Source organism: Eulemur rufifrons, chromosome 19 (genome assembly GCF_041146395.1).
Source record: "Eulemur rufifrons isolate Redbay chromosome 19, OSU_ERuf_1, whole genome shotgun sequence".
Lineage (NCBI taxonomy): Eukaryota > Metazoa > Chordata > Mammalia > Primates > Lemuridae > Eulemur > Eulemur rufifrons.
This window is the reverse complement of record NC_091001.1, coordinates 104,359,181-104,375,206: the sequence shown is the minus strand read 5'-3', so window position 1 is coordinate 104,375,206 and position 16,026 is coordinate 104,359,181. Positions and strand designations below refer to the sequence as shown.

Sequence of the window (16,026 nt, the reverse complement as noted above, 5' to 3'; positions counted from 1 at the left end):
AAGTGAGCGGTGACCACAGCCCGGGGTCACACAGCCCCACGGTGAGTCCTCGTCTGGGAGGGGTCCAGCTGATTGTAAAGATCCCTGCCTGTTTTGACACTCTGTGATTCAATGTTTAAAATATATTTAAATATTTATAACACTGTTTGGATACATCGATCAAGGATCTTAAACTATTCATATTCTTTTTTTTTTTTCCTCTTTTTCCCATTTTTGTAGGACTAGGAGGTGAATGAATAGAATAATGCTTTCTCTCCAATCATCTCCCCTGGCCCATTTCAGGGTCTCAAAGTTTAGTTAACAGAACAGGGAAGCTTCCCTGAACTGAGCTCAACACTTTGGAATATTCATACTCTTTGACCTAGAATTCCACTCAGGAAATGTTTCTGAGGAAAATAGACATATGAACAAGAATGTTCATTACAGCACAGTTTATAACAGGGAAAAATTGGGAATAATCTAACAATCCAACAATAGGAGAGTCACCGTACATCCGCACAATGGGTTTTTAGACAGTAATTGAAGAGGATGTTTACGAAGACTTTATAAAAACACAGGGAAATGATTCTGTCACAATATTAATGGGGAGCGATGGGCTAGCAAATTATGCATTTAGTCACAAATACAAAAAACACAGTCTCATAGAACAACAGACCCATACCTGTGCATAGGGAAGAGCTAGAAAAAGGTATTAACGTCAGCTATCTTGGACTGATGGAATTATAGGGGATTTAAAAATAATTTTACTTTTCTAATAAAAAATAAACTTTATTAATATATTTTAAAAAATTAAAATGCAAAACAACGGCAACAAAAACAACAACAAAAGCTCCAGGGCAAGGGCCAGACAATTCTGCCCCTTTGGGGCAGTTGAGGCCTATGGCTGGTCCAGGACTTGGCCCAAGGCGGCTTCAGGCCATAGAAGAGGCTTGGGAATGGACAACCAGGCAAGGAAGCCCTGCTGGGGGCCGGGGGGTGATGGTGGACTCCAGGCCGAAGGGCAGGTGTCTGAGGGTTCAATTGCCCAGAGGCACTGACAGAGGCACCAGGTTGTATCGAACCCCAGGGATCTGTCAGCACCTGCAGCACCCCGTGCCAACACGAAGAAAGTGGGGAGTCTGTCTATCTAGGGTTTGGCACAATGTTCAAATGGCCTAGTTTCTACCTTTAAACTTCTTGGGAAACAGTGGGAGGCCGAGTGGTTTCATGGTTGAGTTTAGACTTTGGGGTCAGAGCACTAGGCTCCAATCCTGATTTTACCTCTTATTCCTTCTGGGATCTTGGGTTTCGTCTGTGAAAGAGGGGATTATAACACAGACCCCAAAGACGCGGGGACAGAATTCAAACGAGATCCGCTCTGCAAAGTGCCCAGCTCGGAGGAGGGGCTCCGTGCCTGGTAGCTCGTGTTGGCGGCTGCTTCTTAGCTAATGGGGACCCTGACTTAGCCGCTTCCTCCTTTGTTGGGAAGAGATGTTTCCCTGGTTGTGAGCACTGGCTGTGAAGATCCTAGTTTTAAATTGGCCAGTTTGGTTAATGACATGGCCTAGCAGGCAGTCCTCATTGTGTGAACGAGCACTAAATTAGTCCCACAAAGGAAATTGCTTCACTGCTGTCCTGCACTGGTACCAATGAGAATGCCCCCCTCTCCCCGGGACAGAGCAGGTGGCCAATCACTGCAGTCTGCCGAGGGTTTTTACAAGATCTGAGAACTGGAGGCAAAGTCGGCTTTTACGGGGCTAGCTTGGCTCTTGGAGATGCAAACCTGTGTGCCTTTCTGCTGTGTCTTCAACCTGCTTGGCACCTGTTTAGTGAACACTTCTAGGTTCCATGGCTATAAGCAAAACCTTCCCATTGTCACTAAACGGGGATTTCACAAGAGTTCATGATACATATTTTCTGGCCAGATGGCTCAGAGACACCCTGAGAGCCCCAAGATGACCTAATAAGCTGGGGGCTTAGATGGCTAGGGTTTTCAAGGTCATGAAGGAGACTGCCTTGTCTAGAAAGACCAATCTAATTAATGCCTGCTATTCCATGGCGACAGCCCCCACTCTGCAGAGCCTTGAAGGCACTTAGACCTCGTGGTCCCTTTTTAAAAGGTAGACCATCTTGGGAAGGTCTCATCCTGTGCCACGGCTGGTGACGGTTACCAGGTCAGGTTAGCAGGGGTAAGCAAGGATAAGGTGCGAGCTGGGCTCTGAGAAGTAGGGCCGGGCAAAATAAAACCACAGAAGGAAAGATCAGTGGAGATGCCACAGATCAGCCCTCTCTGATCCCCTGGGATTTAGGTTTCATCCGCTCTTCAGTGTAGTTTTAAGTTAAGCCTGAAGCATGATCATGAGAGAATCTAGGAAACCGTCCCAAATAGGGGTGGGTGGGTCTGGGACGGGATCAGTGAGATGTGAGTGACACTCGTGGGCTCGACTGTTCATCTGAAACATGAGGGAGTGGCTGAGATGACTTCCAGAGCCACTTTCGACCCCAAATATTTGCCTTCCATTCTTAGGGTCCCCATCCTGGGAAAGAAATCAGTGATGACTCTTCATGACAGGTAGAGCTGTGGTCCAGGTCTGAAGCCTTCTGCCCAGCCTGGCCAGTGAAAACCGCCTTCAGCTAGTGCCACCGAGAAGCTGCCTCTGATGTGCTGATCTCGTGTTGATACAAAGCATTGGTGTTGTCACTGAGATGGGACTGACTGAGCAAAGTGATTTGGGAACAGCTGCAAAACCGAATTCATGTGACTCTTCACACATTCACGCGTGATGCTGGTATGTGAAGGCTTCTAATCTCCCTGTCCCACCTTGGCGCCGTAACTATGAAAAGGACCCTAGCTTGTCTGAGTTTAGATGGGGAAACTGAGGCCCACTGGGGGAAGTGACCTCCCCACTGCTAGTCTCAGAAAGAATCCACACCAGTCACCAGGTCCCTCTTAGACCCTTGATCTTCTCCCTGTGCCAGCCAGTCTCCAGTCACCTGCGGCAGGCTGGGCTCTACGGCACTTCCTGCCTCATGTGTACAATTGTGAGGATTTATTGTAGCTGGGATTTTGTTTCAAGCCTTTAATATGATTAGCAAACATCAAATATCAAAAGCTTATCTAGTAAACACCTCCCGTCCGTGTCATGGATGTTATGGTCAGCTTCGGATTGAAGTCGAGTCACATTTCAAAACAGATGCAATTTCAAGAGGCCAGAGCGCGGCCGCCCGCATCTGCTGGCTGTGATCTTTCGTGTGCAGTAAATGGCATTGTTGGGGAGCTCGGCTTTAAAACTCAGCCTGGTCAGCAGGACCTGCTTACAATGCACGGAGCTTTCCGGGGGATTTTAAAAATGCAGTCGAGCACTCTGAGGCCGGTGGGCAGTCTGCCGGGGCAAGAACAAGCCGTCTGTTGAAGACTGGGATGTTCAAATCAAACATTTATTATCTTTGACCAAAATTCCAGTGATACACTTAGGAGCAGCAGGGTTTCCAGGAATGATTCTGGTCAGGGAGGCAGGAGGGGTTTGTAACAGAAACCCCAAATCTCACTGTTTATGCCAAAGGAAGCACACTTCTGTCCTTATGCTAGACATGAAATTAAAAAATAAAGTCTTTGTTACATTTTTGAGTACAAGTGAAGAATAAACCTGAGGAACGTCCAGCGGCATTTCCCTTGGGTCCGTGAATACTGTGGCTAAGCACAATGTGTCGTCTTGGATGTGTCCTAACCAGAAATTGGGCTCCGCCCTGGTGCCACTGAGCACTCCAGCTCGTCTTCAGGGATGCTGGGTGTGTGTTTGTGTGGGTATGCATGTGTGAGAGAGTAGGAGTGTGAGTGAGCACATAGACTTCCAAGTGACGCCGATCACCACCGCTTGGCCACCAGCAACCCGGGCTGCTTTGCTCTTCTTGCTGTTCCTGTGGGAGGCAGGAGACACTCTATCTGGGGACTAATGTTTCCCCGGGTGCCACAGGCTGTGATTTGAGTGACCTGTTCCAGCTGTTTCTGGCGGCAGCTCCGAAGCTGTCGGTGGCCCGGCGGGTGGCAGGGTGGGTTACACCGTGGAAAATGCGTTCCTGATGGGACAACAGCTGCCACCAGCAAGAGCTCCAGGAGTTGGTGTAATGAGAGAAATTGTTCTCTGCTGCTGGGCCTGGCAGATTTCACCCATAAATGAAGATTTGCTGCTTCCAACAGGGGAGGCATTTGTTTGTTTGGATTCCTAGAAGCTGATGAGGAGGTGTGGCTTCCCCGTGAGAAAGGCACCAAGTCCTCCTGCAGGGACCCCATGCTCTGCCCTGCATTCCAGCTGGGGCTGAGCTGGCCTGAGCTGGATCCCAGCTACAGTCTGCAATGTTGCTGAAGACCAAAGTCACCCGGGTTTCTCAAGGTGAACCTCAATCTAGCTGCTGCGGAATCTTGGGGTGTGCATGAGCAGAACGACAGGGCAGGGTCGTTGCAATGGGACTGGAGGGTGGGGTGGGAAAGGATTTCTAAAAGGGCTGCTGCATCCGATGCCACGATGGCCAGTGGCCCAGGTCACTGACGTCGACACACTGGCCGTGACTCGAGTCCACTGAGAAGTTATTTTTTCTTTCATTTAGTTTTTAACTTTTATCAAAGCTATACACGCATACCATTTAAAAAATTCCACAAGGCATCTTATGAAAAGCGACAGTCTCTCCCAACCTCTCTCCCCTGTTTTCTTTTCCCCAGAGGCAATGACTTTTAACTATTTTGGTTGACTCTTGTCATTTTCCTCCACCTCTTTCAGCAACATATTGTTTCTTGATGTGACAGTTTTAGAACTAATCTATTGACTTCCCACTGTGGAAGATGAAGATTTAGCCTTTTTTATGACCATCTTCCTTCCCATTGCCACGCACGCCAGAGCAGACGCTTGACGCTGAGCTATTTTTGCCACATCTCAGACACTGCTTTGTGGTGAAGGTTAGGGTTAGGGTTACCTAGTCTCCCTCTGCGTCCAGATCTGTTTGACTGGTGGGCACCCATCACATTTATGTTGCCTATAGCTCTTCTCACTGACCAAATATCCCAACATACTCAGCCGGGCGCGGTGGCTCACACCTATAATCCCAGCACTCTGGGAGGCCGAGGCGGGAAGATTGCTTGAGCTCAGGAGTTCTAGATAAGCCTGAGCAAGAGCGAGATCCCGTCTCTCCTAAAAACAGAAAAACTAGCTCGGTGCCGTGGTGTGCACTTGTAGTCCCAGCTACTCGGGAGGCTGAGGCAGGAGGATCCCTTGAGCCCAGGAGTTCGAGATTGCTGTGAACTAGGCTGATGCCATGACAGTCTACTCAGGGCAATGGAGTGAGACTCTGTCTCATAACAACAACAACAACAAAAAGCTTAAAAAAACAGCATATCATTACAATAAGTTTTTATTGATGTAAACTTTGCATTTCTCCTGAGAATGACCCTCACATCATAGCTCTGGATGGGGATGAGAGGAGGGGTATAAGAAACAGAATATGGAGCCCAGGCACTCATAGCCAAAGGAAGATAGAACTATTTCTCAGTTAATCATGAAAAATGTGGAGTTTGGGGCTAAAATTATCCATGTAAAGGATGCTTGGTGCACACAGACCCCAAAACAATGCGATGTATTCCATAAGACAGGAAATCTCTGGAAAAGCTGTGGGTTGGAGAAGTGTGTCTTTCTCCACCTTTCTAACTCAGCTGGGATTAGAAATACACTTTTCCCAGAGCTCAGGAGACCCAGGAGAAGTGTGCGGGGGCACATAAATAATAGAGGAGCTGCAGCAAATGCATTAGAAGGGAGCCATCTGTCACTGCTGCAGAACAGGGACAGGAAAACACGATTCTGACCACAAGGTCCCAGAACAGGACAGGGCCGGGTCACATCTATGACAGCACTGAGAGGAGCATTGTGCTTGGCAATTGCCAACTGGAACACTTCGGTCTTCAATGGAAGTAACAGCTCATTTTGCAGACAAGTAAACTGAGGGTCAAAGAATTAAAATGGCCTGCTCTGGGTCATGTGGGAGTCACGGGGGAGCTGGTCCAGGACCCAGCTGCCCTGCCTCCCTCCCTCCCTGTCTCAAGTTGATAAGCCCATTCCTGCCAGGTAGCGTGTTAGGCTCTGAGGATTAAAAAGACGGAGACAGACCCTGTGCCAGAGGAGCTGAGCGTCTCGTGGGGAGGCCCCAGGTGACTGAAGTCACAGGAAGCGCAGAACATGCTGCGATGGGGGCAAATTTACATGAGGTACTTTGGGAAGACAGAGATGGGGGAATTAACTCAGATTATAATAGAAGTCAAGAAAGGCTTCCCAGAGAAAGTGGTAATTGAGCTTGATCATGAAAGATGAATAAACTTCAGCCCGAAAGAATATGGCCAGACTTCCGTTATGTGATCTCTTGACAGAATATGCAAGGACCACAGGAAGGGAAGCATGGGGAGACCAGGAAGGAGGCTCTTTTACTTATTCAGCTGAGAGAAGATGGCAGCCTGAACCAGCAGGACAGTGACATGGGAACGTGGAGAGAGGGAAGCTTCAAGAAATGCCTAGGAACAAGAACTGACATCACCCTGTGGTTGGCTAGACAGGGTTGGGAGAGGGAGGATCGAGGCTGACTCCCAGATTCCTGACCCAGTTATTTGGCTGGATGGTGATGCCTTTCACCAGGAGAGAGAACACAAGAGATGATGAAAGAGGTTTTAGGGGCAACGGAGTACGTTTAGGTTTGAGCTCCTGGCATTTAATATGTGAGAAATCTAAGTGGAAATATTCGGTGGGCAATTGAATTGAAGGGTTGTAAATGCAGAAGAGAGGGCTAGAGAGGAGTCATAGGTTCAGGTTGTTGTCAAAGCCATAGGGAAGAAATGCATCAGTCAGGGGCACACGCAATGAGAGAAGAAGGTTGGGACATGCGGGACAGTGGTGAGGAGAATGCATGAAGGTATCTGCAAAGGAGAATCCAGAGATACAGGAGGAACTTCTCTCAAGGAAAGGCAATTGATTCCAGGAAGGAGGTGATGGTCAATGTGTCTAATGTGGCAGGAAAGTCTGGGAGGGAAAAGACTGATGAAGCCCTTCAGGTCAGGCTACGCAGCAGACGGTGAAAACTAGAAGTGAGTAGAGTGTTTGGCCTGTGGGCAGCGGACGTCCATGCTGTACAGGAGCCCTCTCTGGCCTTGGGATGGACAGAGGATACCAGTCTCGGGACCCACTAAAGAGCTTCCTAGAGGGCAGAGGATGGATTCCAGTCCAGACGGAGGCCAGGGCTGTTTGACTGATAAGGGAGTAGGACCCATTTCTGCCTCCTGGTGACTCTGCACCCTGGCGAATGGTTTTTCTTCCTACTCTGACCGGTGCCTACATCCATGAGCATCTGGTGGATAATGTTTCCTGCTGCTTCTAGGTGGAGATCAACCAGAATGAGATATCACAGAACCAGAATTCAAAGATAAGGTATAAATGAGTTTCCTTTTAACTCTCTAACAAGATCTCCTTCCTGATTTGAAGACTGAGCTAAGCAGTTTTATTTCTTCTTTACTTTAGTAAATCAATTAGCAAATCTTCTTGTATGTGTAATCTCCAATACTTGGCTTGGATGAGGAGCTTGCATTTATTCTTCGGATGAGAAAAATCAATGACATAGACCCCAAGGGCGGGGCACCTATATTATAAGATGTTTCGTGTTTTTGGTGGTGGTGGTTTGGTTCTGTTGGAAGGAGAATCGGTCCAGTCCAGCAGGTGAAGGCTCTCATGTGTTGATGCTGGAACAGAAGGGCCTGTCTCTGTAATGAAAAACATCTAGCACATTCCCATGTTCTGGCTCTGCTGCTTGTTTATGTAATAAGACATTCAGGAACCAGGTAGATAAAGGGTGTTTTCCATAAATTATTTCCAGATTTTCACTCATTTAATAGTTTCCTATGAGTTTCCATGGTGATTGGAGAATCAGTCCCAGCTTTGACCCAAATGACATTTAAGCCTTGTCATTAAAACTCTGCCCCTTCCGAAAAGGATTGGAGATACACACAGGAGAGTGTGAATCTCCTGTGTGTGGAAGAGAGAAAAACATAACAGGTAATTGGGGTAAGGTAGTAACTACAGGTGAGGACTGTCTTTGGCCTTGAACTTCTTAATCCCAATGCAAGAAGGAAAACAGGCCAATTGTATAATTGTCCATATCAAAATTACATAAAATACAGCAGCAGTGACTTTAGAAAGTATATAACTGTGTATTTAGATGAACAGTAGCTGTTTTGGGTAAAGTTGGTATGAAAGACATGGAACCCACTGCCCCCCACCTCCACTGGTACAGGTCATGGTGGAAAAGTGTAGGTTACTTTTCTCATTCACCACTTCATTTCAGATATGGGAAAACTGAGGCCAAAGAGGTGAATGAATCTACTCAGTGTCATTCAGTTGATTGGTTGGTGAACCAGGACTAAATTCTGGATCTTCCGCTTGCTTTTTTGTCACAAGTCTTTTTATCTAAGTGGCATTTGATATTTATTAAATTCACTAATAATTGGCCAATCTCACCATTCAGAGATAATTATTGTTAACATTCAAACACACACATAATTTATAGATTATGTCCATGTCTTTCTGCTTCTTTAACTTAACATTTTATCATAAATATTTTCCCATGTCATTAGGAAATTTTCTGTAAATGTGATTTTTTAAATATTTATATCAGATATTACCATATGGATATGGTAATATCATAAGTTCCATCATATAATGAACTTACCTGAGAGATTGGCTGTACTTTTTCGCCAGGTAAAGTCTGTTGAAAGCCATGCACATTCACCCAGCCTTTTGGGAGAAAACAACCCTAGAAAAATTTTCTAGGACTGATAGCTTGGCTTTACTTCCCACATGGTGATATTTGGGCATGATGACCTAGAGTTTCTGAATTCCCAAGAGTGGCTTCCATTATTTCTGCCGACGTCTCTCCACAGTGTCATTTCCACATGCAAGACTTGGCTCCCTAACTGGGCCAGCAGCCCTCAGCGCTTCCTCCTGCAGCCAAAGAGCAAAGGGAAAGCCACAGACTTTTCCAGAATCAGCGGTAGAGCCTCCGAAAGTGTTGGGCATTGACCAAAGAGAAAGTAGATTCTTTAGGATTTCAGGAGTGCCAACATGCAATCGATTCCTACAAGTCTAACAAATTAGGAAAGAACGAGGAAGGGTGTTCAGAAAGATGACCTCGGGTCATTGCCAGGCCCTGAAAGTGCCTTCTGAATCATCAAAGAAGGATTGCATCACTGCCAGGACAGCTAGAATGTCAGGTTCGGTTTATTATGTCTGGATGCCTTGAAAATTAATCATTTAAGAATAAGTATTTTATTATTTATTTATGATCCACACTCTGCTGGCTTCAAAAATGAATCAGAAATAGCATGCCATATATATGTGTATTTACATTTTATTTGTATTTTTGTTAAAGTAAAATGCACATTGTTTTAACATCAGCAACAACAACAATCCCCTGCTCTATTCCTTTCTACCTCTTGATTTTGCTCCTTAAAGGCAACAAATTTTGGTGCTTTGTTTTTTTACATGGTTTATTTTCATTTTTGACATACATATGTTGCTATTTTTGAATTTATTTATGCTAGGCACCGTCCATACTGACTGGTGGTGCACTTCTGGTTGATATACATGTGATACTGAGTTTTGATGGAGTGAGATAGTGTAGACACAGAACCCAGGAAAGGATATCTACCCATCAGATTGCTTTAGCAGACCATCCATGCCCCCGAGCTTCCTCTCTTTCTAACCTCCCCGTGTAATTACTGCACAATTCAAAATTAAATGGATAGTCAATGTTTACATTTGAACTATGAAAATATTTCCACTGAAGAGCCAAGGACTGTATTAAGAATACTTTCCTTTTCTTTATACAATGTTTTGGTTTCTTCTGCAGTTAATAATTCTTTCTTTTTTTTCTCCTTTTATAACACTTGCATAGTACTATGTGCATATCCTTAGGTTTTTAAAAAAAATATTTAAGCTTTGTTAATAGTTTTTTCACCAGGGCTTACATAAAGCAGGCAATCTACCAGTTGCATTTCCCCACCTGCAGAGCTCCCTCCCACGGCTCTCCACCTTCTGCCCCAGGTCAGACTGCTTCTTGAGCCCGACACACAGCTGCCACCCTGGGATGCAGTAGACTGCATTTTAAAACATATTCACTGCCCCTTCTTGGATGAAGGTTTCATTTCCATGTCCCATTGATATCTGGTTTTGTCACATAACTTGCTTTGGCCAGTGAAATATGAGTGGAAGTGGCATGTGTGTGTATCACTCCGGAAAAGAAACTTCAGAGCCTGAATATGGTTGGCTATGAACTCTTTTATCCTTTGGCATGATGGCTGTCAATACTTCAGATAAAGGATGCTACATCAAGTCAGATCTGGAGCAGAGCCATACCCAACCCACAATGGACGTGTAGCAAGACACAAAGCTTTGCAGTTGTACAGCACAGCATGACCTAGCCTATTATGTCTAGGCCATGCAACTTATCATTGTGGCCTTTCTGTGTTGGTTGTATGTTCTGATTGTTTGTGTCCCCCACCTCCACAATTTGTATGTTGAAACCTAATCCCCAGTGCAATACTATCAAGAAGTGGGGCCTTGAGGAGGCGATTAGGTCATGGCGGAAGTAGCCCTCATGTATGGGATTAGTGTTCTTATAAAAGAGACCCAAGGGAGCTAGTTTGTCCTTTCCACCATGTGAGGACACTTAGAAGGTGCCATCTATAAGGATTGGTGCCTTGATCTTGGACTTCCCAGCTCCAGAACTGTGAGCAACAAATATCTATTGTTTATAAGGTACCCAGTCCAAAGTATTTTGTTTTAGCAGCGATAATATACTAGGACAGCTGGTCTGTTCCTAGTTTGCTTATTTATTTAGTTATTATTTAAGCTCTTGTTTTGATAGAGCATAACTAATGCTAGCTTCCTGAGAAGTGGTACATGGAAGATAAAATGTTTGAGTTCTTGCATAACTAAAAATTTCTTTCTTCTATCTTTATATTATTTAGCTAGTTTGGCTGGTTATAGAGATCTATGTCGAAAATTACTTTCAGAATTTTTAAGGTGCTGCTTTTTTGTTTTCTAATATTGTGTGTTGCTGTTGGAAGTCTGATGCCATTCTCACCCTCAATCCTTTGGAAAAGATTTTAATTTTTTTCCCTGGAAGCTTTTAAAGTCTTTCCTTACCCCACCCAGTGTGTTGAAATTTTGCTACCATGGGTCTTTCCTCATCATTTTTCTGTATACTTTCAATCCTAGAGCTCATATACTTCCCTTCTAGGAAATTTTTAGAAAAGTAAATATTATGTCTTTAATAATTTTACCTCCTCTATTTTCTCTTTCTGTAATTAGTATGAATCAGATATTGGCTATTCTGGATTGATCCTGACATTTCATCTTTTCTTTCCTACTTCCCAACTCTTTGCTATTTAAAAAAATATTTTTTAAGATTTCCTAACTTTATTTTCTTATTTTTCTATTGAATTTTCTATTTTAGCTGTGTTGTTTAATTCAAAAGAATAATTTGTAAGAGAATTTAAAGGAGATAACTTTGGGGATCTAAATCTATCATGTTTAGCTTTAAAATATGCATGGACCCTGAGATTACTGTTTTTAGTGTCTTCTTTATCCCCAGCCCCCGGCCCCCCTGTCCCAGTACCACCTCCCACCTTCACAGGTGAAGATGATGGTTTCTGGAAAGGAAAAGGACTCATCTAAAGTAAAACAGCATGTCTTCCTAATTCCTGGTCAGCTTTTTTTCATCACAATGTTGTACATTTTCATCTTATCATAGCTGAAGCTTTGTTTCCATTCTAATAAAGGACATTTTTTTTATTAGCTTCTGAATGGAAGTAAACAAAGATGGGCTGGTACATCGTTAAAAAGTCGGCGCCTAATGTGATAGTGAGTGATCATCGCTCAGAGCTGAGACTGGAAAATCTAATTTCTCTTCACTCTCTGACTTACGCTGTGATTTAGACAAGGCGTTTCATCTTTTAGACCTCAGTTTCCTCATCTATAGACTGAAGAGGCTGGAGTAGGTCATTGCTTTTCAAACTCAAAGGTCTCACAGTTCCATGGGGTGCCTTGGGCTGATGGCTTGGGTGTGGGGGCTGAACAAGGAGAAGGGAGGCAGGTTTCTGGGTCTTCTGCTTTTACCCGAGAGGTTTCACTTGGATCTGTTTTGTGTATTTGGTGTTCATGTAGGCTTTTATTGCCAAAAAACCACGGGAACCACTTCCCCAAACTTCTGTAGGTTTTCTTTCAGCATTGTGATTTTTCTGGTACTCTGATGAGAGCTGTTCTTTTAGACACTCACTTAGGCTCAAATTTATATGCTGTCAAGCTCTCTGGTGTTCCTATGAATTAGGGTGCATATTGAGATAATTACCATTCTGGAATTCTAAGCACTTGAATGCAAGTCAACCCTTATAACTGCCTTCCAAACCAATTGTCTCACCGCAGATAAGGCCACTCAATACATATTATTGAATGCCAATAAAATAGGAAACTGGATCCTGCCATTTTCCGGACTAGATCGTACAGACAGGTTGAAGCCAGAGTCACAGCTGTCATTCTGCCGGCAGGATCCTGCTTCTCTTCGCAGAGAGTCAAAGCCTTGATGTCAGGCCAGGCACAGACACGACTCAACGCCTTTCATTTCCCTGATGTTGGCGAGGGACAGAACAGACCAGCTTGCAGTCCCCTGCCCTTGGGAAGGAAACTGGTTTTCTGCTCTGTTCAACCATGTTTACTAATCATTAATGAATCATTAACGGAAGCAATAGATGTAGGCCAAGCACTGGTATCAAATGATAGGGCACAGAGTGAGCAGACCAGTGTGGGAGCCAAGGTCAGTGTCCAGAGACATGGCTTGTTCAGGGCACATCTGCTCTTAAAGAGCCTGGTTACCTGGGGAACTGAGGCAGAGAGGTACTTTAGGCTGACTTCATCTCAGAATGACCTTCCTAGAAAGCCCCTGGAGACTGTATGATTTTTTTTTTTTTTTTTTTTGAGACAGAGCCTCGCTCTGTTGCCCAGGCTATAGTGCCGTGCCGTCAGCCTAGCTCACAGCAACCTCAGACTCCTGGGCTTAAGCGATCCTACTGCCTCAGCCTCCCGAGTAGCTGGGACTACAGGCATGCGCCACCATGCCCCGCTAATTTTTTTCTATATATATAATTTTAGCTGTCTAGATCATTTCTTTCTATTTTTAGTAGAGACGGGGTCTCGCTCTTGCTCAGGCTGGTCTCGAACTCCTGACCTGGAGCGATCCTCCCACCTCCGCCTCCCAGAGTGCTAGGATTACAGGCGTGAGCCACCGTGCCCGGCCGAGATTGTATGACTGAACCTCCTCATTGTATATGTGGGAAAACTAAAACCTAGAGAAGGGACATCCTTTGCCCATGGTCACGCACAAATATATTTTATATATTTTATTCCTCCTAGTCTACATTTGTGCCGTCCTCAGACATCTCTGAACAGGGACTGGGCATTTAAAGTAGGTAACTGGCAAGGAACCTGGTTTCCTTAAGGAGGGAAGGTGGGGAATTTTTTTACCTTGGGCCATTGCCATGTGGGCAGAACCCAATGCTCCACTAGCCAAACCCGGACCAAATTCATCATACTGTGAGACTCTAGACCCCATACCCGACTGGGGACTTCAGAGACTATCCAGTGTCTGTAGGAATTCCTGCCTTCGTCCCCTGATTCTCAGCCCACACCAGCCTGTGCCTATTGGTAAGTTTATCTCGAATTAAAAATACCACCACCACCAACACACCCCAAACACACAGTCCTTAGGCCATCGCCGCACCGGAGCTCTCCTGTTGTGTTTGTTACTGACGGAGCATCCTGCCCTTTCTGAGGTCCACAGCCTGTGGCCATCCGATGGGGGCAGGGAACTCACTCGTGTCATCTGCTTCTGTAAATATTCATTCAGTTAATGAGCATCCACCCAGAGAGGAAGATCATTTCCAGCCTTCTAGGCCACAGGCTTTGGTTTCAGGACAATGTAGAGTGGGCAGCAGATCAAATAAAGTCGTCACCAGCCCACAGGACAGTCTCAAGAGGGGTAACTGTCCCTGTCCTCTACAATTGTTGCCAGAGAACAGTTTGCCCTTGAATCCTCCACACCACCCCTAAATTGACAATTTCATTTCCCTTCAACTCCGCCCCTTGCCCCAAAGATCTACTGAAAGGGCCAGTTCCATCTGAGAAGGCAACAGGATAATAGGTGAGTTCCATCCATCCGTCAGCGATAATGGATAATGGTCGTGGGCACTCTCCATGCCCTTTGTCTGCTGGTTTCCCTGAGGACGCAGGCTGCGGACCTGGGGTATTTACACTGCCTTTGTGTGTGTGTGCTTTTAAAATCAGTCCTCTTGTTTACTCTCCTGCCTTTAGCCAGGCTGTTTACTACCTTTGGAGGGGCCAGGCCACTAAGTCAACACACATTAAGACCCAACAGCAAAATGTCATAATGCGAATGAACAGAATTTGGGAAGGCCAGGGACATTGGCTGCTCTGTTGGGTCCTGTTTAGTCTGAGGGTAATGAAGAGCTCACAGATGACCTGATTTCATTAAACTGGGTCAGACTCAGCTGAAAAGCGGCTATGACTCTCACCCAGTTGTACAGCCAGCCCTTCCTCCCTCCCGCCCTCCCTCCGTCCCCGCCCCCACCTCGGGCACAAATGCTTTCTGGGAATTAACGCTGAGTTTTGTCAATACAGTAGCTAAATCTCCATGGAATAATTGGACCTTTCCCTTTGGCTTCTGTTTGTGCAGCGGGGAGGCCAGGCATGGGAGAGAAGGGGCTGGACTTTAAAGCAGGACGTATGACTCAGTTGTAGCAGTTCGCTTGGGAGCCAAACATTCTGAGCTACAGCATCTTATCTGAGGGCTGTATTGACGGAAGCAGCTGAACTGGCTCAAAGAGGAGTTATCCCGCAAACAAGGCTTTCAATGTGTCCAGCCTCACCAGCAACACACAGGCCCTCTGCATCTTCAGAAAGCTCATGGTGGGGAGCAGGAAAGGGACCGGGCAGAGGGTGGAGGCTGGAGGGAGTGGTGTCTGAAGGCTGTTGGGGGAGGAGGGGCTGTCCTCTTGTCCCTTCCTGCCAGGGAAAGCCTCGTCCGTGGTGGGCATTCCAGACAGGCAGAATTCAGCTCATTCACACAGAAGAAAACATTAACAATCACAACTCTCCAAAGACTGAATGGGCTGTCAGACGAGACCGTTTAAGTGTGATACTTTGTTAGGCATCTACTTAGCATCTACTATGTCTCAGGCCTTGCACTGAGTATTTTTCTCTGAGCTCCACAACATTTTAATTGACGAGGATAGATGAGGAAACTGAGGTTTGGAAGTATTAAGTGACTTTTTGTAAGGTGCCAAAGCTAAGACACAGCAGATACAGGACTTGAACCCAGATCATTCTATGCCCACGCTCTTTCCACTGTCTCTGCTGCCCCCCACCTCTTGTTCAGCGCACATAGGGGGTGACATGTTTGTACTCAATGATGTCTGGGGCCTTAGCTGCAGGGCTCAGAGGTCGGCGGCTGTAGTCAGCTGAAGGCTTGCTGGGTCACACGCCTAGTGGCTGGTGCTGGCTATTGGCTGGGGGCCTTGGTTCCTCTCCACATGGACTTAACCAGGTGGGTTGCTTGGGTTCCCTCACAGCGTGGTGGCTGGCTTCTGAGGGTGAGCATCCCCAGAGAAAGAGGCAGGCTGAAGTTGAATCACTTTTCCACCTAACCTTGAAAGTTATACCATGCCACTTCTGTTCATTGTATTAGATAGCATTCATTAGAAGTGAGTCACTAAACCTGGCTTGTGTTCTAAGGGAAGGGAAATTAAATTGATGGGAGGAGAGTCAAGTTTCTAGAAAAACACATAGGACCACAAATATTGTTGAGGCCTTTTAGGAAAATACAATCTACCATGATATCCATAATCCTTACCATTGTGTTCTAATATAGCTTTGTAAGTAAGAGGCTGAAAGA

The 16,026-nt window shown here is 45.6% G+C and overlaps 1 non-coding gene across 1 annotated transcript; it reads right to left on the bottom strand.

The window, feature by feature from the left end:
• Positions 1-211: 211 nt before the first annotated feature.
• On the bottom strand, positions 212-344 carry LOC138400439 (small nucleolar RNA SNORA36 family). The gene has a single exon (XR_011236322.1). It is a non-coding gene; the product is annotated as a small nucleolar RNA SNORA36 family (small nucleolar RNA).
• Positions 345-16,026: the final 15,682 nt, after the last annotated feature.